Source organism: Protopterus annectens, chromosome 2.part2 (assembly GCF_019279795.1).
Source record: "Protopterus annectens isolate FY-2018-M chromosome 2.part2, PAN1.0, whole genome shotgun sequence".
Taxonomy (NCBI): Eukaryota; Metazoa; Chordata; order Ceratodontiformes; family Protopteridae; genus Protopterus; species Protopterus annectens.
This window is the reverse complement of record NC_056730.1, coordinates 809,627,594-809,650,994: the sequence shown is the minus strand read 5'-3', so window position 1 is coordinate 809,650,994 and position 23,401 is coordinate 809,627,594. Positions and strand designations below refer to the sequence as shown.

The 23,401-nt window shown below is 43.8% G+C and overlaps 1 protein-coding gene across 1 annotated transcript in view; it reads right to left on the bottom strand.

Annotated features, from left to right (window-relative positions):
* RASA1 (RAS p21 protein activator 1) overlaps positions 1-23,401 on the bottom strand; it is a 3,076,403-nt gene that overhangs the window by 289,013 nt on the left and 2,763,989 nt on the right. The gene's annotated exons all lie outside the window — the stretch shown is intronic.

Here is a 23,401-nt window from a genome sequence, read left to right as displayed (position 1 = left end):
CCTCTGCTAGGCTAAGAATCTGAGAGCCAGTAGAAGGTCTCTGAGAGGAAACCTTGGGAGGCAAAGCTTTAGTAAGTTTAGCAGCTTTAGCCCTAGAGAAAGCCTTAATGGACATGGAAGCAGGAGGTCTGGCTGCACCACGTGCAGGAGTAGTCTTGTCTAAAGGAATGGTGTCGGAAGGTTCCTGGACACCGGTTTCAGTAGGTAATTCAATAACCGACTCGGCCGAGGTAGTCGGTTATGCGGTTTCAGTAATAGGAAGAAGCAAGGACTCGGTTTCAGCCGAGACCGAGACACTCGCGGTAGGCCTGACCGTGGTTTCAGCCGAAACCGTGGTCCGCATGTGTCGGTCCTTGTCCTTCCGTTTTTTAACTAAATGCGAAGTCGGAGTCTCCAACGGCATCTTATAAGCAAAACTAGCCCCAAAACATTCCTCTGCAAACTCTGACCGACGTCTAAGAGTTCGTCGGTTGAAGGAAGCACAGGCTGAACAGGCCGAGACGTCGTGGTCTGGGCCTAGGCAGGGGAGGCAGTAAGAGTGGAAATCCTTATGAGGTATTTGTTTCCCACAAGTTAAACAATTATTAACTTTATCTGACATCGGCTGAGGCAAGAAAGAGTCCCCAACGGGGTACTTAGCTTTTTCGAAGTCTTCGGTAGCTGAATCACAGGAGCTTGCCGACCGGCACTTGCGAACTGCTTCTGCTTCGGGCACCACGCGGCAAGAAAGACTGAGGAAGATGGCGTCGGCTGATGCTTTTATACCCCGGACGCTCTGACGCCGGGGAAAGTGCGACATCAGCCGAAGCTGGACCCGGATTTTGGAATCCGGCCGACCGAAGGGCTGCCTGAGGCAGGACAACCCATATGTTATGACTGCAGATGCATCCTTGAAGGACATCTTGGTAGTTTTGACTAAAAAAGAAGTAGTCGGTTTGATTCGAACATCGGTAGGTTGGAAAACACCCTCAGAAGCCAGTGCCTGCACAGCGGCTCCGGACCCATCCAAGGTAGAGACATCCACTGGTTCCACAGTCGAAAAAGCATCTCCCGACATACCGGACTCCGAATGGGTCTCAGCAGAGGCCTGTAAATCCATAAAAGTGGGCATCAGGGGCTGCGAAGGCACCTCACTGAGTACCGGCGGACTGGCGACTAGCTTAATGGAAGCATTGTCTGCAGTTTTGGACCTATGCGGTCTGTCTCTGTCTTTATTCTTACTTTTTTTTGGAATATCGGTAGTCGGATGGCTTACCGAAGCCATTTCGGAATATGGAGAACGAGAGCAAAAGAATTTAGCAACAAAAATAGCCCAACGTTGAATGGTTCGGTCGTTAAACAAGGCACAAAACCAACAGCGAGGGATGTTGTGGTCTGGGTCTAAGCAGGTGACGCAGTAAAAATGAAAGTCTCTGTGAGGTATTTGCTTTCCACAAGCAAGACAATTGTTAACTTTTTCTGACACTGGTTAGAGCAACAAAAAAGGATCCCCAACGGGGTACTTAGCTTTAGAAGGCTACAGGATTATCAACTCAAAAAACGAAAATTTCAGGTAGTGGCCGACCGGCACTTGCGAACTGCTTCTGGCTCCTCCTCCGCAAGAAAGACTGGTGCAATGGCTTCGGCTGCCTGTTTTTATACCCCTGACGACCTGACATCATGAAAGAAGCGACAGCATCCGACGCAGAAATACTAAGACTCTGGTATTCGGGCAGACTGAGGGCTACCCCTGGCAAGATAACCAAAGTGTGATGACTGCAACAGTGAACCACAAAGAACACCTTTCCCTGCTTTTTTTTTTTTTTTTATAAGTGCAGTAGGATATTTTATATCCAGAAGTGCTACCACCAACTCATACAGATGGGACCTTGGTTTAAATGCTTCATACAACGGATGACACACTCAGGAGTGCAGTAGCCTGCCCTTATGTTGCACTGAAGTGTCAGCATCAAGAACCTGGTGTGGGATTAGAACCCACAGCCTCCTGATCTTCAAGCACCAAAGGCGAGTGTGCTACCTGTGGAGTACTTAACACTAATACAGACAACATATTATAATACTGCTTAGGCTGTATGGCTGCTGCAGTGAAGGGGAACCAGATGGCTTTATTGAAGGAAATGATGGTATTTAAGTCTTAGGCAGACTTTAATGAATCTGCATATATTATTAACAGTGGTTTGAGCAGTGTGTAGATCTCAGGAAATGTAAAGATACTATGGGGAGGCTACACTCTAGTCTATGTACGAGTCCATTTTTTTTTTCATGAAAGTTTCTGGCTTGAATGCTAATGTGATTTGAAATAGCATAAGAGGCCTTTAGTTGTGCCTATCTGAATGTAAACAACAAATCAAAAATTAAGTTCAAGTTACCTTAAGTAATAACTTCTTTATTTTTGTGAGTTGCTTTCAGTTTTAATGATTAGGGGTTTGCTTTTGTTAAATTTGTTTTACGAGTATCAAAAAGCACAATGGCTGTTTTAGAATGATTTATGTTGACTTCTAGTAGATTTCAATGAGCAGAGTCAATTAAATTAATTCTGATGGGTTATTTGAATTATTGTTTTACCAGAGATATGAAGAAGCAGCATTATATCACCTGCATAGAGCATATGATTTGTGGGAGGGAGAGACAGACGTAGTTATATCATTAATGAAAATGAAGAACAGAAATTTTCCAAGAACAGATCTATGTGGTACACCTAAATGCAAAGAATATGCTAGGGAATGTGAAACGTATTTTAAGCACCAAGACAGAGGCTAGAGGGACATGTATGTAGCCCCTAAATAAGTGTTCAGATCCAGGTAATTCTGGATCTCTGGTGCCTCTACAACATGCATTACGCAGAACTAATTATACAAGCGGGATTGCTTGTTTGTCTGTTTACACCTTGTTGACCAGGTTAGTCCCACTAAGCCAGTGGTTGCCTATTAGGGAAGACCAGAGGTGGCAATTCATACCGATTACGGGAAATGTAGTTAGGGTACAAGGGAAATTCCCCTACTCCTTTCAACAAGTGTAAAAGGATCCTTTACATCCACCTGAGCTACCACAGGTGGACTTAACAGCTCATTCAAAGGAAAGCACCCTCAGGAGTGTATCAGCACCCCCCTTACAGCCCATAGTCTTCCTCATTTACAACATTATAGACAAGTGCGTTATTTGTCGAACCATTAACACTTAGGCACTTACTAAGCATGGTAGAAAAAAAAAGTCCTCCATATGAATATTTTAATTTATATCATCATGACACAGCTGAATTTTTGACAGCCACAGTACTGTTAGAAGTTTTCTCTAACTCGAAATTGGGCGTGTACATTCAATAAATGCTTTGATATAAAAACACTCAAGTTTACTGGTTTGAACAGAGATGCAAGCTGGCAGTACTTAAGTGATTAAGAATGTAATTATTCATGGTTTGTCAATGGTGCATCCAGCTTTTTTAAAATGTGTTTTGTGTGTGTCATACCCTCATGCAGGTTTTTACCAAGGTGAGACTGTTTTTTTTTTTTTTTTTTTTAATAAACTACAGCTGCTGCATTTGTTCCTGTTACGGCTTCTGGTTCTGTGCATGGAACTGTATGCAAATGCAGTTTTAACTATACCCCACTTAGGCTTAAGATGCTCTAACTTGAAGTGGGTGGCTTTTTGGAGGAGGTACCTCATGCAGCTGCAGACTACTGGTCATGTTCTACATGTATCAGGGAACCCCTGCAAGGGGTATTCAACAATGCCTTCCCAAATACGTTAGCCTTGGACCAGACATGTACATATTGGGATGCCCTAGTAAATATCTGCGAGTTTAAGCTACTTACATTGATTTTAATGATGATTTAAAAAAGTATATTCTGAAAATTTAAGCTGGAAGTCCCTCTCACACACACTACAAGATTTATAGGTCATGCTAACTGAAATTTGCGTCAGAGGCAAATCTATTCACACAGAAAAAGAAAAACCTGCATCTAAGCAAATGGAAGCCCTAGCTGCAGTATACAGATAGGTATAACGACTAGGATGACAAGAGAAACACTCACTTGTTCACATCCAGGATGGCTGACTAAAAGGTTACTAGGCATTGACGCTCCATAGAACATATTGCTCATTTAAATCTTTTGGACAGCATTAGTTTTCTGTATGTTTAACTGTTCTTAATGTTTACAGACAGCATGATCAGTATGGAATTCAGAGATTATTCTATGTTACTATATGCACTAAACTGACTACATATTTTTGTTGCATGTTAGATACTGGTTGCCCTTCCAATCAGAAGAAATCTCCACGACCTCTTGATTTGAGCTTTCTGGCACATAAAATTCCAGTATTAGCTGGTGGGTGACCACTGTCCAAAAAGACCGGTAGCTTATTGCTGTCCATAGAAGCAGTTGCTGCCCAATTAATGAAAATCTTTACAAATTAATGACTTTTGCCAATAAAAGTGTTCTTGATACTTTTTCAGTAAGAAGTCACCTAATGAGGGGTAATCTTTGAAGATCCCTTGAGAAGAGTTTAGACCACTGATGAAATTACTCTGATGATGAGGCATCCTCTTTAACCTTTTCTTCTCTGATGAAAACAATGATTCTGTGGTACTGATGTCTTGTCAAACAACAATCATGTACCCACCATTAGCCCCATGACAGTTCATGGTAACATCAAAAATGTGGCAGTGTGTACAGTCATCTAAGCAATGAACTTAACCTAAACAACAGACAATAATGTTTATGTTGTGCTGAAATATTCTGGCTGCACCAATACCGACAAACAAGGCCCCCTGAAAAACATGAAGCCTAAAAACTTTACATTACTAAAGAAAACTGTTAAAAAATTCCTTAAATATGACACTGAAGGAACCAAAATGCATCTGAGTGCAAAAGAAACAAACTAAAGAGACCACAGCAGCTCTAACCTATTCTCTAGCAGGAGAAAAAAGAAGAAATGAACGTCTGCTGTTTTTACTGATGATCCTCCACCATCATCAATGACGAATGAAAAAGGCTAAAACTGTCCCCTGCTAGCAGGTAATGAGTTCCGTAGAAGACTACCCTGCTAACTGAAAGGCCCTACAGAAACTCCCATACATACACATTTTTTCCAGTACTACAGTTGATATCCAAATTGACAAAGAATGCTTCACACTCTTTTCAATGGACATACTGTTCAGTTATGAAGAAAAATACTAGTATACTATTCTGCATGCATTGCTCAGCATGTAATATGGGAAGAATGTCAAGAAAGTCAGTCTGCACACTTGTAACAAAATTATTGTATAGAATGCCCTACTAGAAAGGATCTGATCTGTTATAATGTGATAGAATTTTTATGGAAAAAACTAATACTTAATACAGTCTACATATCCCCGATGCCTCACTTCTTCTGATCTCTGACTCCTGAACACTCTGACCCCATCACTCAAGTAAGAAAAACAGGACAATTTCCCACTTGTGACTGCTGCTCATGTTGCTATTCATGCAGTCTCAGCTGCTTTGATGAAACGTTTGGCATCAGAATCACATATTAGCATAGTATCAATGGCTACATTAAGACATGACAGGAAGCTCTCCTGGGTACTTATCTGGCTCCAGGAAGCAAGCTGACAGCTGTTATGCCAATGTTATTAAACATGTGGTTTGTGATACTGCACGGCAAGAAAGAGCTGAAGATGGCATGCCTGATGCATTTCTTATGCCAACTTCTTTGCAAACAAGAAATGGAGACCATTAGTAGAGGCTTGGGAGGGGGAAATGTATAACTCTAGAAATCATGCTTGCTTACAGACAGGAATCCCAAAAGTGAGGATTGCAACAGTGAATATTCAAATTAAAATAGGTATTTCAAAATAAGTAAATTAATAAAATAAAACCAAGAAATGTGTAAACAATATGGATAAAACAATAATGCCCAGTCCTGTCAAGCCACATAAAATACAGTTGTGTACACTTACCATAAATGTAGATGTTCGAGTGTATTCACTGTTGCAGTCATCACATTTGGGTTATCTGCTTGCAGTAGCCCTCAGTCGGCCTGATTAACAAAGTCTTGGGTCCTGCGTCGGTTGCTGTCCCTACTTCCGTGACATCAGGTTGTCAGGGGTATAAAACATGCAGCCGAAGCCATTACATCAGTTTTTCTTGTCCCAGATGTCAGGTGCCCCCGTAATGGGAAGCAATTAAATCTATAAATATACAAAATTATACCTCCAACAAAAAGGCAAATACACCAAAAAGCTTTTGAGCATAGTAAAGGAGAGTAGAAGTATAGCCAGGAGAAATAAGGGGGCTGGAGGGAGGGTAACCAGGACTGCAACAGTGAATACACTCGAACATCTACATTTATGGTAAGTGCACACAACTGTACTATGTTCTTCATGTTTCACTGTTGCAGTCATCACATTTGGATAGATTCCCAAAGCTAATGATGGGAGGAGGAATTCGATAGCATTAGGACCAGCTAGAAGGCCCTGCAAAACTGCGTGGAAAAAAAAGCTCTGGATTTAGAGAAAATTGGCAGATGGTAATGCTTGGTGAAAGTATATACAGAACTCCATGTAGCAGCTTCTAGGATGTCCCTGGTAGGGATGCCTCTGAGAATGGCTGTAGCGTAGATGCAGCCCTGGTTATTGGGTCTGATCCCCTGTGGGATAGGTTTTCCATGGTGCTTGTAGCAGAAATGAATGCAATGACCTATCAATTTGGAAATGGTTTGCTTTGAAATAGCCTTCCCCTCAGCCCGTGCATCAAATGCCACCATCAGTTGTTCAGATTTCCTTTGAGGTTTAGTCCTGTCCAAGCAGAATCTAAGTTGTCTGTGCACATCTAAGGAGTGCAGTATCCATTCCCCTTTGTTCTGTGGATTAGGAAAGAAGGTTGTCAAATGAATGGACTGATAAAGGGCCACACTGGCTACCACCTTGGGCATGAAGGAGGGATTGGTCCTGAGGGACACCCTGTCTGCATGAAAGATAATGAAAGGCTCCACTGCTATAAAGGCCTGTAATTCAGATACCTTTCTTGCTGAAGTGATTGCTAAAAGGAAAGTTGTTTTCCAAGAAAGGAATTTTTAACTCTGCAGTTGCAGCTGGCTCAAAAGGAGGAAGAGTGAGTTTCTCCAATACAAGGTTAAGGTCCCAGGCTGGAGTTGGAGCTCTCCTGGGTGGTCGTAAATTTTTGGCCCCTCTTGAGGAATTGCTTGAGCAGTGGATGAGAGAAGAGGGGAGGTTCTGTGTTATAATGAGCTGAAAGGGCTGAGGTGTGAATTTTGATGGAGGAGACAGACAGGCCCTTTGATAGAGACATACTAACCTCGAAAAAGGGCATAGCAAAATTAATTTAAAATGGGTGGCGAAAGCCAAACACACTCTGGCTAGGCTTATAAATGCCCTAGGGCAGACAGCTTAGTATGTACCTATGAACCTTTGAACCTTGTGAAGCATCTCAGTTAAGTATTGTAAAATCTGAGGTAAAGTGGGCACTGGTGTGTTCATCCCTTGAGACTGGTTCCAGGCACAGAATCTTTTCCATTTTTCAGCACAAGATTTTCTAGTACTAGGCCTCCTTGCCTCTAAAATGATATCCATCACTGGTTTACTGAGGGATGGTAAAGGAGATCAGGTAATTAGCCAGGCTGCGAGGTTCAGTGTTTGAAGCTGAGGGCGCAGAATCTGGTTCTCCTGTTGAGACAGTAGGGTAAGAGTCTGAGGCAGGTGCCATGGGGCCAACAGTGACACACTGCACAAGAGGGGGTACCAGTGTTGATGTGGTGCAATCAAAATCATCCTTGGTTTGTCTTGTTTGATCTTTAGTAGTACTTTGGAGAGCAGAGGCAGAGGAGGAAAGGCATAAACTGATGGGTTTTTCTAGCTGAAGGACAGAGCATCCACTTTCCAAGCTTGTTTGTGGGGAGCCCTTGTGCAAAATTTGTCCAGTTGATAGTTCTGGGGGGAGGCAAACAGGTCTATATCTGGGCTCCCCCATTTTCTTGTTAACATGTTGAAAATCCTTGGTTCCAGTTTCCACTCGTGTGGGTCCATGAGGTTTCTACTTAGTTCGTCTGTCAGTGTATTTAGTTTTCCTGGCAGGAATTGAGTTTGTAGATGCACTTGGTAGCTCAGGGCTGTGTTCCACAATGCCATGGCTAGTCTGCACAGGGGAAAAGAATGTGTACCCCCTGCTTGTTTATGTACCACATAACAGTGGTGTTGTCCGTCTTTACCATTAATTGTCCTGGAAGAATGTGGTCCTTGAAAGCTGTCAGAGCATTCTGTACAGCTAACATTTCTTTTTGATTGAAATGCAGGTGCATTTGACTTGGGTTCCATTTGCGTGAATGCACTTCCCTGCCAGGTGAGCCCCCCATGCATAGTCTGATGCGTCTGTTGTTAGGGTTTAGGTGGCAGAGGGTAGTGTGAATGGTAGTCCCTTGTTTTGGCGACAGGCCTCTTCCCACCAAAGAAACTCTAGGCGCAGGCAAAGTATGATAAGAATCATTGCTTCTACATCCTGTGAATGTTGACACCATAGGCTTTTTAGATACCACTGTAGTTTCCTCATATGCAGTCTTGCATATGGAATTAGAAGAATGCAGGAGACCATGAACTTCAAGGCTTGTAGTACTTGTCTTGCAGATAACAGGGCTTTTGTGGCCACTTCTTTGAAGTAGGTTGTCAAATGAATTTGTTTCTCTGGTGTGAGGAAAGCCATTTGGGAAGTTGTATTCATGCTTGCTCTCAGGAATATAATTTGTTGAGAGGGTACCAGGTGTGATTTATTTTCGTTTATGGTGTGCCCCAGACAGGTTAGCACCCTTTGTACAAAGGCCAGATGATTCAAAAGTATGTCCTGGCTTTCTGCCTGAATTAGACAATCGTTCAAGTATGGATATATTTGAATATTTCTTTGCCTGCAAAATGCAATGACTGGAGCTAGGCACTTTGTGAATACCCTAGGCGCAGTAGATAAGCCAAAGGGCAGTGCAGAGAACTGATAATGCGCGTAGCCTGCTTTGAAGCGTAGGTATCTTCTGCAAGATTCCCTGATTGGGATGTGCAGGTATGCTTCCTTTAAATCTAGTGATCTAGTGTTGTCAACCAGGCGTCTTTGCCTAGCATAGGGAGAAACTGGTGAAGAATCAGCATCTTGAATTTTGGAATCACCAAAAAGGTGTTTAGAGTAGACAGGTCCAGGATAGGAAGCCATAAATTGTCTTTTCCGGATATCAGGAAAAGTCTTGAGTAGAAACCTTGTCCCTTTTCCTCTTCTGGTACCAACTGAATAGCCCCCATGCTTAAGAGAGAAAGTACTTGCTTCTGGGCCTCTGCCCACTGATTTGGGGGTAGATCTGGCCACCCGCCTGGTGTTGATAACGAGTGGAAGTGAAATCTGTATCCCTGGGACAGTATATTTAAAACCCATTTGTCCTGGGTAATGAGTTCCCAGTTTTTTGCATGTAGAGCAATCTTCACCCCCAAAGGGGCAGTCAGTTGAGAAGTGCTTGGAAGTTTTAAACAGAAGTCATAGAGACAGTTTATCACAGGGGGGAGTTTTATTACTCCCGGGTTTGGAAGTGGAGGCCCCACACTGCTTAGTCCTGTGCGTACCCTGGGACTAAAGCCTGGGAGCTCTGCTGGATCTGGGCTTGGACTGAGAAGGTCTGGAAGAGGCAGAAAAGGACCAATGCCTACTAAACCTTGGTGGTTGTACTTGTAAAAAATCTTTAACAGTTGCATACATATAGTTTTTTCCTCCATCTTTTTAAGAACAACTTCTGCCTTGTTGCCAAACAGGCGGTCCTGGTTTAAGGGAGTATCCAGTAATTTCGCTCTAACATGATCTAGCAAGGATTGCTCCTTAAGCCAAGCATGCCTTCTAAGTACAGACCCAGTTACAGCAGCCCTGCAAGATGCCTCTAGTGAATCAAAACCACATTGCAAAGTATGCTTTCCAACTTGTTCAGCAGAATGCAGTAAATCATGTAAATCCTTATTTTCCACACAATCAGGAATCAACATCACTTTCTGTTTAAGCAATCTAACAACATGCTGCTGATACTTTAACATATGAAACTGGCAGTTTAAGGCCCTAATGGCCAAAGTTGCAGAAGTGTATACCTTCTTGCCCCATCTATCCAGCATTCTGAAGTCTCTATCAGAGGGGGTAGGATTTTTGGCAGTAGTAGCTTTAATGCCCTTGGGTCCCTGTGAAATGGTGTCAGGATCCGCAGTAGGATTTTTAAAAAGGAACTTGTGGGAGTCACAGACCCTGTAATATCTGTCAGGTTTTCTGGGAACAGGAGGTAAAGAGTCAGGGACCAAGCTAGATTCCGAAAAGGCATCATCAACAATGTTTAGTACAGGAGGTATGGCTAAAGGCCTGTGCTGAGGCAGGAGTAAGAAATCCCCAAGCCTCTTTTTAGAATCAGAAAAATCCTGACTTTCCCAACGAAAATGCTTCCTGAGGGTATGCAAGGTTTCACCAAAAGAGAAATCCTCTGGGGGGGGGGGGGGTAGGGGGAGAAGCAAAGGGAATAGAGTCCTCAGCATCAGAATCCTCATTGGTAGATAAGTGTAAATCCTGGCCAGAGGAAACAGAAAATACAGAATCCTGGTCAGAAGTATCATAAGCAAACTCAGTCCTGGGTCTCTTAGAGGGGGAAGGCTGGCTTCCCCTAATTAAAGTAATAAGGTTTTCAGCCATTCTTATCATTTGTTTTTTTAGGCAGAGAAGCCTGACCATGTGGTCTGGGTGTCAGTTTTCTAGGCATGGTTCGAGTTTTAGGCCTTGAAGAAGAAGATGGCGTTGGTTTAATATGCAAGTCCATAGGCCTGAAAACTGACGCCCAGACCGCATGGTCAGGCCTCTATGCCTAAAAAACAAATGATAAGAATAGCTGAAGAAGCGGCTCTGGACCCATCCAAGGTAGAGACATCCGCAAGTTCCACAGTTGAAGCATCTCGTGGCATACTGGACTCCGAATGGGTCTCAGCAGAGGCCTGCAAATCTGAAATAGCGGGTATCGGGGGCTGCGAAAGCACCTCACTGAGTACCGGTGAACTGGCGACTGGCTTAGGAGAACTGTCGTCTGCAGCTTTGGACATAGGCAGCCTGTCTCTGTCTTTATCTTTGCGTTTTTTCGGAATGTCGGTAGTCGGATGGCTTACCAAAGACATATCAGGATAATTGAACTGAGCACCAAAATATTTAGAAGCGAAAATATACCGACGGATAGTTCTTGGTTTAAATAAGGCACAAAACTGACAGCGAGTTACGTTGTGGTCAGGGCCTAGGCAATGAAAACAGTATGAGTGAAAATCTTTATGAGGTATTTGCTTTCCACAAGTAATGCAATTATTAACTTTTACTGACATCGGTTTAGAGCAAGAAAAAGTCTCCCCAACGGGGTACTTAGCTTTTAGTTGAGGACTTCGGTTCTGAAACTCAAAAATGAAAATTTCAGGAGTTGGCCAACTGGCACTTGCGAACTGCTTCTGCTTCGGGCAACACATGGCAAGAAAGACTGATGTAATGGTGTCGGCTGCATGTTTTATACCCGATGACCTGACGTCACGGAAGAAGGGACAGCAACCGACGCAGGACCCAAGACTTTGTTAATCAGGCCGACTGAGGGCTACTGCAAGCAGATAACCCAAATGTGATGACTGCAACAGTGAAACACGAAGAACATCAGTGAGTGATCATTACTTATGCTGAGCCCACCTTGTACCTCTGCACAACGAAACATTACAGTAACTCAGAGCTAGTTAGACAAGTGTACCCTTTCTCTGATATACAGCAACTTTGGAGTTACTGTATAACAGTAGTAGGAATGGGAGTGCTCAGCTCCATACCAGAAGATACGGATGGGTTAAAGTAGACTAACTCTAATATACAGATTTCAAATGCGGAACGCTGTTACTTATTTAAAAGTGCTAACTAACACCATCCTTTCAAAAGTTCAGTCAATACATTTATTTACATGAGACTGGTATCATTGTTGCACACTGACAAAGTACAGTGGTGTAAGATCTTACCATAACGGTAGATGTCCTTCACTTCATGTTTACAGTATTCTTTACAATAGGAACCCCCCTACCAAGGGCAACCCATAGTCCGGCCAGTATACCAAAGTGTTTAGGTTGCTATATGGTACACTGTATGCCACATGTATGCTCCCTGTGTATAGCGTAGGGCATAAAGGTGATGTCTGGATGTACCATCCTCAGAACTGAGAGAGCCCCCATAGGAAAACAAGTCCAAAGAAAAAAAAAAGAGGTAAAAAGTACATCCAGAAAAGAGAAAAAACGGGGGAAGGTGGGACCTTTTCTCATATGGAGTTTGGCAAAAGGAGGCTTAGGAATGCTGGAAGCCGTAACACCTAGAGCTCTCTGAAACTCCAGGCCTTCGCTGAAAATGGGCTCATACCCAGACAGCCTATCCCGGTCAACAAATGTAAAATAAAATAAATAAACTCCCTTGCTGTGATTAAGGCCAGAGGAAGATGGGACTGAAAGAAAGAATGAGAGTCAAAGCATAAAGAGTAAGCAGGGATGCCAGCATTAGAATGGTCTGAATCCTGCACCCTAGAAATACATGATCCTGTAAAGGAATCAGAGAGGACTTATAGTGAATCCCAGGCTTTGCAGAACGGAAATGGCAAACTGAAGATGCTGAATTAGAATCTCTGGAGAGGATGCCTGAAGCAGAAGATCATCTAAGTAGGGAAATACCTGAATCCTCCTTAGCCTGCAAAAAGGAATCACAGGAGTGAAGCATTTGCTGAATACCCTTGGGGCAGTAGAAAGGCCTAAGGGCAAAGCAGAGAACTGAAAACACCAGAAAACAACAGAGAAATGTAAAACTTCCAGAAAAGGGGATTAATAGGGATGTGAAGATAAGCATCCTTGAGGCCCAGTGACACTACAAAAGCCTGAGGAAGTAGCAGAGGGAAAAAAATCTGAAGGGACAACATCGAAAGGAAGGGACCTTTAGAAAGGTGTTCAAATGAGAGAGGTCTAGAATTGGTCTACAACTGCCGTCTTTCTTGGGAACCAAAAAAGTACAGTTTTGTACCTGCCATAAATGTAGATGTCCGATAGGCATGCATCTGCAGTCCTTACAAATAGGTTGTCCTGTCGTCAGGCAGCCCTTCGGTCGGCCGGATTCCAAAGTCTGGGTCTGGCCTCGGCTGGTGTCGCACTTCACCCGACATCATAGCTGCAGTTATTTGGGTATAAAGGCATCAGCCGACGCCATTTTCCTCAGTGTTTCTTGCCCCAGATGCCAGGTGCCCTCTAGGAAGGCTAAATTTGGATAAATGCAAATGGTTCCAAATAGTAGAGAGCAAACAAAAAATAAGCATGTATGTACATATATACAAACAAATACACCATAATAGATTCCCCCAGCTAGCTACAAGATGGGCAAATACCCTAGGAGTACCACAGAGGGGAAGGAGGGTGGGTAATCCTGACTGCAGATGCATGCCTATCGGACATCTACATTTATGGTAGGTACACAACTGTACTATGTCCTTCAAGGATGCATCTGCAGTCCTTACAAATAGGTAGAATACCATAGCCAAACTGGGGGAGGAGGAGAAATAAGATTATGGTGTAGTTAAGATCCCTTGCAAAACAGCAGTGGCAAAACCTGCTCGGGATCTGGAGTATAAAGGTAAATTATAATGCTTAGCAAATGTATGCATGGAGCTCCAAGTAGCAGCCTCTAAAATGTCCTTGGTAGCCACTCCTCGTAAGAAAGCTGTGGTAGTGGCTGTAGCCCTTGTAGAGTGAGGCCTGATGTTTTCTGGAGTTTTCTTCCCATGGTAGGAGTAACAAAATCTAATGCAATTTCCTATCCACTTAGAGATGGTCTGTTTTGAAATTGCTTTTCCTTCCATTCCTGTTGCATATGCTACCAGTAGCTGGTCAGTTTTTCTGTTGCTCTTGGTCCTGTCCAGGTAGTAACGTAATAGTCTATGTACATCCAAGGTATGCAACAGTCTTTCTCCCCTGTTCTGTGGGTTGGGGAAGAATGTAGGTAGGTGGATAGCTTGATTTAAAGATACCCTGGAGACCACCTTTGGCATAAAAGTAGGATTAGTTCTCATGGACACTCTATCTTGATGGAAGATCAGGAAGGGCTGTACTGCCATTAATGCCTGTAGCTCAGATACCCTTCTTGCTGAAGTAATTGCAAGCAGGAAAGCAGTTTTCCATGACAAGTATTGTAATTCTGCTGTTGCTGCTGGTTCGAAAGGAGGTAGTGTCAATTTTTCTAGCACAAAGTTCAAGTCCCATGCTGGCAATGGTGGCTTCCTAGGTGGTTTTACATTTTTAATTCCTCTCAGAAACTGCCTGAGCAGAGGATGTGAGAAGACTGGAGGATCCAAGTTGTATTCTGCTGAAATGGCTGATGCATGAATCTTAATGGAAGAATAGGACAGGCCGTTGTGGAAGAGCTCTGCCAAGTATTCCAGGATGTTAGCTATGTTTACCAGTGACACATTCTCTCCTTTTGCTGTACTCCAAATGAGATATCTTTTCCATTTTGCTGAATAATTTTTTCTTGTTGAGGGTCTGCGAGCCTCCAAGATAATGTCTTTAACCCTTTGAGATAAATCTGGGTTATTTAGTCTTATGCAATGTTCCAGGCAGCCAGCTGCAGTGTTTTCAGGTTTGGATGAAGGGTTTTGAAGTTGTTCTGTGTTAACAGCAAGGGAACTACGGGCAGAGGCCATATTTGTTCCCGAGACATACTCCTCAGTAATGGGTACCAATGTTGCCTTGGCCAGTCTGGAGCTATCAGGATGATCCTTGGACGGTCTTCTTTGATCTTCAATAGCACCTTGTGCATCAAAGGAAGAGGTGGGAATGCATATGCTGTCAGGTTTTTCCAACTGAAAGATAGGGAGTCCACTTTCCAAGCAAGTGGGTGGTACGTCCTTGTGCAGAATTTTTTCAGTTGGTGATTGTGTGGGGATGCAAATAAGTCTATTTCTGGTAGTCCCCATTTCCCTGTAATGGTTTTGAAGCTGTCTGGATGCAGCATCCATTCGTGGGCATCCGAGGCAGTTCTGCTTAGAATGTCTGCTAGTATATTTTCTTTTCCTGGCACAAAAATTGCTTGTAACTGAATGTTGAAGCTCAGTGCCACATTCCAGAGGTCCATTGCCATCCGGCATAGAGGGTATGAATGTGTGCCTCCCTGTTTGTTGATGTACCACATAACTGTGGTGTTGTCCGTCCTTATCAGCAGTTGACCCTGTCGTAGAAATGGTCTGAATGCCTGAAATGCCAGTTTTACTGCCAGTATTTCCTTTTGATTTATGTGTAGGTGCAGCTGGTCTTGAGTCCATAAGCCTTGTATGCACTTGTCGAGCATGTGTGCCCCCCAACCGAGGTCTGAAGCGTCTGTTGTGATGGTCTGGCTTGGTTGTGTGCTGTGAAAGGGTAGTCCCTTGTTTGTTTGACAGGCCTGAGCCCACCATTGGAATTCTTGCTTCAGGCATGGAATTATTGGAATTTGGGTTTCCAGGCTGTGCTTGTGCTGAGACCATAAATTCCTTAGGTACCACTGTAACTTTCTCATATGTAGTCTGGCATGCGGAATCAATATTATGCAGGATGCCATGTAACCGAGAGCTTGCAGGACTTTTCTTGCTGTTAGCTGGTTCTGCTTTGTTAATGCCATGAAGTAGAAAGGGAGTTGCTCCTGTTTTTCTACTGTCAGGAATGCCATTTGTTTTGATGTGTCCAGATCTGCACCCAAGAAGGTTATCCTTTGGGATGGTATCAGCCTTGACTTTTATATTGACTGTGTATCCCAGGGCTTGTAGTAGATGAATGACCCTTTGCAAATCTTTTGTTAATTTGTTTTGTTGTCCGCTTGTAACAGGCAGTCGTCCAGGTAAGGGTAAATTTGAATTCCCTGAAGCCTGCAATGAGCAATTACTGATGCCAGGCATTTCGTGAATACTCTGGGCAGTAGATAAGCCAAAGGGCAATGCTGAGAATTGATAATGCTCTGATCCTGCAAGAAATCTGAGGTATCTTCTGCAATTTGGTCGTATGGGGACGTGCAGGTATGCCTCCTTGAGATCTAGAGTTACCAGCCAAGACTCCTTGCCCAGCATGGGAAGAAGCTGCTGTAGGGTCAGCATTTTGAATTTTGGAACAATGAGGTATGTGTTTAAAGCGGACAGGTCGAGAATAGGTCTCCATTGGTTTTCTTTTCTTGGTACCAGGAAGAGTCTGGAATAAAATCCTTGCCCTTTTTCCATAGATGGTACCCTTCCTACAGCTCTCATCCTTAGTAAGTGAGTTATTTGTTCTAGGGCTTCTGTCTTCTGATTTGGAGGTAGGTTTGGCATTCCTCTCTTCCTTGGTAGAGTATGGAAGTGAAACCTGTAACCTTGGTCTATTGTCTGTAAAATCCATTTGTCTCCTGTGATGTAATGCCAGTTTACTGAAAATAAAGCTAGCTTCCCGCCTAAGGGTGCCTCTAGTTGTTCCCTGGTAGGCGGTGCCAGAGCCAAGTCACTGTGATTGTCCTGTGGAAGTGGTGGTGGCTGGATCTGTGGCTGTACCTCGCTGGTTGTTAGCCTGCCACTGACATCCCCTGTAGGCACCTCTGGATTGACCCCTGCCTCTTGAGCGCCTATTCCTGCCTCTCTGAGCTCTGGAGGTGTCTGGAAAGGACCAATTCTTGGAAGGCCAGTTCCTGCTAAACCTTGGAGGCTGGACCTGCAAGAAATCCTTGACTGTCTGGACAGATTTTGCTTTCTCTTCCACCTTCTTCAGCACCTGCTGTGCAGGGGAGCCAAACAAATTGAGCTTATCCATGGGAGCATCTAGGAGCTTTGATTTAACATGGTCTGGTAAGGACTGTTCTTTTAACCATGCATGTCTTCTGATCACTGTGCCAGTCATGGCTGATCTAAAGGAAGCCTCCAGTGCATCATAGCCGCATTTTAAGGAATGATTACTGACCTGCTGAATGTTATGTACCACTTCCTGTACAGATTTTTTGTCTAATGGTTCATCCGAGGACAGTTTTTTAGTTAACTGGTCTAACATAAATTCCTGATACTGAATCATGTGGAATTGACAGTTCAAGGCTCTAGCTGAAAGAGTAGCAGAAGTGTAAACTTTTTTACCCCATCTCTCTAAGGCCCTAGATTCCCTTTCAGAGGGGAGGGGTTTTTTGGTAGAGGTAGCTGCTACAGCCTTGGGTCCCTGGGAGATAGTTTCTGGATCTGCAAAAGGGGCCTTATACAAATGATAATGTGTGTCCGGAACCCTGTAGTACCTATCGGGCTTAGCAGGGGCCGGAGGAAGAGAATCAGGAGCAGTACAAGCATCATTAAAAACATCATCAACAACAGTAAGTACTGGAGGAATGGCTAAAGGCCTATGCTGTGGTAAATGCAAAAAGGTTCTAAGCCTTTTCCTAGAGTCTGAAAAATCCTGGCCCTGCCATTGAAATTGTTCCCTCATAGCATGCAAGGTTTCCCCAAAAGAAAATTCCTCAGGCGGAGAGGCAGAAGGAATGGACTCTTCTGCATCAGAGTCCTCATAAGGAGAAAAAGGGGCCTCTGGAGGGTCTGAATTATCTGATTCATCAGAGGAGCCATCTGAAGAAACTGGCTCAGGGGGCTCTACTCTAGTCCTCTTCTCTGGAGGTGGGTGAGAGGCCCTGTCTGGATGCGGTTGGGATCCCCGGATCAAAGAAATGAGATCCTCTGCTAGACTAAGCATTTGTGAACTAGAACTGGGCCTGTGAGAGGTGGTCTTAGCAGGCACAGTTTTGGTAGTTTTTGCTGCTTTAGCCTTGGCAAAGGCCTTAATCGACATGGATGCAGGAGGCCTAGCAGCTCCACGTGCAGGGGTAGAAATATCCAAAGGGATAGTATCTGATAAATCCTGTGAACCTGCAGGAGCAGGTGGGATTTCAGTAGCAGATTCAGCCAAGCTGGATGAGGCCTCAGTAAGTGGCATGCTTTCGGCCGAAGGAAGAACCGTAGACTCGGTTTCAGCCGAAACCGAGACACTCGCGGTTGGCTTAACCGCGGTTTCGGCCGAAACCGCGGACCGCGAGTGTCGGTCCTTTTCCTTGCGTTTTTTAGAAATTTGCGTAGTCGGAGTATCCGACGGCATAATGTAAGCAAAAGCGGAGCCGAAAAACTCTTCAGCAAATTCAGACCGACGTCTAAGCGTTCGTCGGTTGAAAGAAGCACAGGCTAGACAAGCTGCTACGTCGTGGTCTGGGCCTAAGCAAAGTAAGCAGTAAGAGTGGAAATCTTTATGAGGTATTTGTTTCCCACAATTTAAACAGTTATTCACTTTTTCTGACATCGGCTGAGGCAAGAAAGAGTCCCCAACGGGTACTTAGCTTTTAGAAGTCTTCGGTACTTGTAGTAGTAATCTCTGGTTCTGACCGACCGGCACTTGCGAACAGCTTCTGCTTGGCGCCAGCGGCAAGAAAGACTGAGGAAAATGGCGTCGGCTGATGCCTTTATACCCGAATAACTGCAGCTATGACGTCGGGTGAAGTGCGACACCAGCCGAGGCCAGACCCAGACTTTGGAATCCGGCCGACCGAAGGGCTGCCTGACGACAGGACAACCCATTTGTAAGGACTGCAGATGCATCCTTGAAGGACATCACTCTGGAGTAAAAATCCCTTCCCCCTTTGAAAAACTGGAACTTCCTGAGTAGTTCCCAGAGTCCACAGATCCTGAAGCACCCTGGAAAGAAAGCTAACTGTTCCAGGAGGGGCTGAGGAATGCCCCTGAAAGGGGGAAGAGATTTCCAGACCTAACCCTTAGTGGATGATGGAAAGAACTCAGGAATCCTGAGTAATTTTTAAACAAACTGGAGGAGATGGGAAAAGAGGAATGTGGCTGAGAAGAACAGGACAGTCAGATGGAACCTGTTTTTTCAGGAAAAGGAGATTTCTGGGTCACAGGAGTCTGGGTAGTTTTAGCAGGAGGAGCCCTTTTATCCCCCTTATTCTTGGGAGGAGGGCGAGACTGCCTACGAACAAAGGTTGGCTTATTAGGGTAATTTCTTTGAAACCTAGGCACAGGAGAAATAGAAACATATTTAAGTTCCTGCAAAGCCTTGCTCTTATCCTAAAAAGACTTAAAAAATCATCAGCAGCTGCACCAAATATGTGTTTGGTATCCAGAGGAGCATCAATCAACTTAGCCTTAATATCATCAGGCAAAGGTTGAAGCTGGAGCCAGGAATATCTCCTCATAACAGAGTCAAAATCAAGCAGCTCTGGAAGAAGCATCTGCTGCATCATAACTGCAATTAATAGAATGGTGAGCTAACTGAGAAGAAGTCTCCAACGACAGTGCAGAAGTCTTCCTTTCAGAATCAGAAAAGTCAGAAATTACCTGACAGGCATGAGAAAGAAGAGCCAAATTATATCTGGACATATGGGTCTGGTAACTGACAGTCCTAAAAGCCATGGTAGCAGAGGTATAAACCTTCTTACCTAGTCTTTCCATGGTCCTACTGTCTATCAGAAGGAAGAAGCTTTGTAGAAGCCAGTAACTGAGATGGCTTGTCAGATGCCACAGACACCACAGAGTGGTCAGCTGAAGGACATCTATAAAGGCATTTGCAATCCTCAGGCACCCTATAAATCATTTTTTTTGGAGGGCAAAGGGCTGGGAGTCTGGAGGGTGAGATGCAGTAGAAAAGGCATCCAACAAGGCAGCCAAAACAGTAGGGACAGCAGAAGGTCTGGGAGAGTCCATTTGCAGAAGCTTGTAATACCTCGTGTACCTCAGAAACCAAAGCACAATCCCATTTAAAAAAAAAAAATTCCATCATCCTGTAAATTGTGTCCTTGAAGGAAATCTCCTCAAAAGGAGTGTCATGACTAGTTGGCTTCTGTTCCTCAGGACCGCATTCTAAAGGGGATGGAATTCCGGGATGAATAAGCTAGGAATTCCTCATTGAAGCCACCTCTTCCTCAGAAGAACTCATCACTAAAGCCACCTCTTCCTCAGAGGAATCCTGTTCCCTAGTCCTTTTCAAAGGAGTTGGGGACCAAGGTGGAGCAGAACAGACACTCCTTGAGGGGACTTCAGAGCCAAAAGGCCATTAAACAAACCTTGAGTGAAATTTTGTCATTCACTCTGAGGGTCCTTAGAAGTAGGAGAAACATGCTTTGTTTTTTTACTTTTTCAAACGGACATCTGCTTTAAAAAATTTGAAGTTTCAGAAACCGGATGACATTCAACTATCATAGTCGGAACTTCCTCCCTAAACAGAAACTGAGGAACAACCCTAGGCCCTTCGGTAATAATCAGCTGTGGTTCCCCCTGAGCAACTGAAGCAGATGTTTGCAAAGCCTCCAGGGACATGTGTGAGGTCAGATCCAAGCCAGCCTCCGAAGAGGGGATGGCAGAGGAATCCAACGGAGGAGCCGGGTGATCCTCTGGGCTTACACTAGCCTCGTGAGAGATGTGTGGTGAAGACAGAACAGCAGAAGAATATGATTGACTTCTTGGCTGCCTTCTTCATGGATGTCTGACCATCAGAGTGGGAAGTTCCCTCTATAGAGTCTTTCACTAAAAGCTTAAAATGTTGGCTCTCTAAATAGAAGGCCAAAGGGGAAAGCCTACTACTGAGAGTCTTTGGAACAAGATATATGGTTGTGGGAAGCATCGAGACAAAAAAAGCACAGTTTGTGACAGTCTTTATGGGAAATATGTCTCCCGCTTTGGCATTTACCTTTTCTAAATGACATGAAACCCCACAAATAACAACAAGATAAAAGATAAGACCAAAAATCCCAATGGGGGTACTTATCTGAAACGGCTTGGAGAAACGAAGTGAGTGTTCAGACTGATGATCAAACAATGGCATTCAGAATGGTGACAAAGAAGTTCTGAGGATGGTATGCCCAGACGTCACTTTTATGCCCTACGCTATACGCGGGGAGCATACATGTGACATATGGCATACCTTAAAGCAACCTAAAGGCTTTGGTATATTAGCTGGATGTCAGGCCTCCCTTGGCAGGGGATTCCCTATTGTAAATAACACTAACAGTGAAATGGAAGGACATAATGCCCTTCCCAAAAGAGAGACGCATCACCAACATAAAAATGGTAACACACACAATATCAAGCCAACACAAGCCAAAGAAAAGCGCCAAAATAAAAAAAATGAAAGACTTAACCTGGTGGCCTGACATCACCTCAATAGGTAACATTACAGGGTACATCACACAAACGCCAGAACAAAGAATTAATGGCAAAAATAGAAGTACAAACAAGTGTTAAACATTTTGTTCACAGAAACCAGACACCAAAGAACATCAATTATTTTCACTTGCTTTAAAAAGAGTTCAAATCAAATTCATCCAGTGAATGGTTCACATCATATCCAAATAAAACAATTTCAGTACAGTTGTACAGTTGTGTAAAACCTAGCACAACAGTAGATGTCCTTAGCTTTAATGTTGCAGTATTCTTCACAGTAGGGATCTCCTGCAAGAACAGTCCAACATCTGGTCAGTACACCAAAACCTTTAAAACTTTCATGTGCCATTATGTTACACATACGCTCCCTGTACAGGGCGCAGTTACCCAGAACTGAATTGCTCAAGAAGAGAGAAGTCTCCATAGGACAAAAAAGACCACACACATCCAGAAGGGGAAAATGCAGATGGAAAAAGAGGCCCTCAGCCAGGAGGGCAACAAAGTAAAAGCCAAAGGAAAAAAGGGGGTTGGAGGGAAGGAATGAATACTGCAACGGTGAAGAGAAGGAAGATTTTACACAACTTTGCTATGTCTTTCTAGATCACTGATACAATATTCTTCACAGTAGGGAGAGTACAAAAGTTTAAAAAAAGGATTGTGAAGTGGAAGGCTGGGAAGAGCCCTCAACAAACAGATCCACGTAGAATGGCTCAAGCAAAACCTGCTCTAGCTCTAGAAACTATATCCAATTTATGTTTAGTAAAGGTATACAGTGAAGACCAAGCAGCAGCTTCAGGGATGGAACTGATGTTCAACCCCTTGAAGAAAGGACGAGAAGAGGCAACAGCTTTAGTGGAGTGAGCAATAATGGAAGTAGACAGGCATTTGCCATGAAAAGAACAAAAAGAAATGGCCTTAGACATCCAAGAGGAGATGGCTTGCTTAGAAGCAGCCAAACCCAATGTCCTGGGATGAAAATAAACAAAAAGCTGGTCACATTTATGAATGGCCTTTGTTTTACCCAAATAATTGAGCTGTTTGTGTAAATCCAAAGTATGTAAGACTCTCTCACTAGCTGACTAAGGAGGAGGAAAAAAGGAAGGGAGTTGAACTGCCTGACTCAAGGACAAATCATTTTCCATCCTGGGCATAAAAGGATTAGTACAAAAAGACACTGTCTCTGTGAAAAAAATATAAAACAGGAATGGCCATAATGGTATGAAGCTCAGAAGCTCTCCAAACAGAAGTAAGAGCAAGTAATAAGACAGTCTTCCAGGTAGTGAAGCCTGGGTCAATTTTTCCACAACAAAATTAAGGTTCCAAGGAGGAGGAGCAGGCTTTCTTGGGGGCCTAATATGCAGGATGCCTTTAAGAAATTGTTTGACCTCAAAATGAGAAGCTAAGAACACAAAGGAAGATTCGAGGGCAGACAAGCAGAAATAGCTGATAAATAGTCCTTTACATAAGAACAGACCAAGTCAGACGGGATCAACTCACACAAATAGGAGAGCATTGAGGGACGTCCACAGAAAAAGGATCCTGGTTAAGAGCATGGCACCAGACAGAAAATTTCTTCCAATTGGACACTTAAGACTTTCTGACTGCAGGTTTTCTTGCCTCCTTTGAAAACTTAAGCATGTCCTCAGAAAAGAGGTGCCTAAAAGGAATTGGAACACAATTACCCACAGTGGTAGTTGAAGACTGGACAAATGAGAATGGATGATCGACCCCTTGTCCTGTGTGAGGAAGTCAAAATGGTGAAGTAACTTGTGATGACTAACCCTGGCCAATTGTGTAAAGAGGAGGAACCACTGTTGTCTTGGCGAAAAGGGAGTCATTAACAAGATGTTTTGGGAGTCCAGCTGAATCTTCTGCAGGACTCTAGGAAGTAGAGGAAGGGAAGAAAATACATATGGAAAAAAACCCTTTCCAAGGAAAAGAAAGGATGCCCTCCTTCCATGCCAGATGGTATGGCACTCGAACAGAAAAAGTACAGTTTTGTACACTTACCATAAACGTAGATGTTCCAGTGTGTTCACTGTTGTAGTCATCACACTTAGGTATCTGCCTGCAGGTAGCCCTCAGTCAGCCCAAATACCAGAGACTTAGTATTTCTGCGTCAGTTGCTGTTGCTCCATGACTGCAGTCAAGTCATCAGGGGTATAAAAACAGGCAGCCAACGCCATTA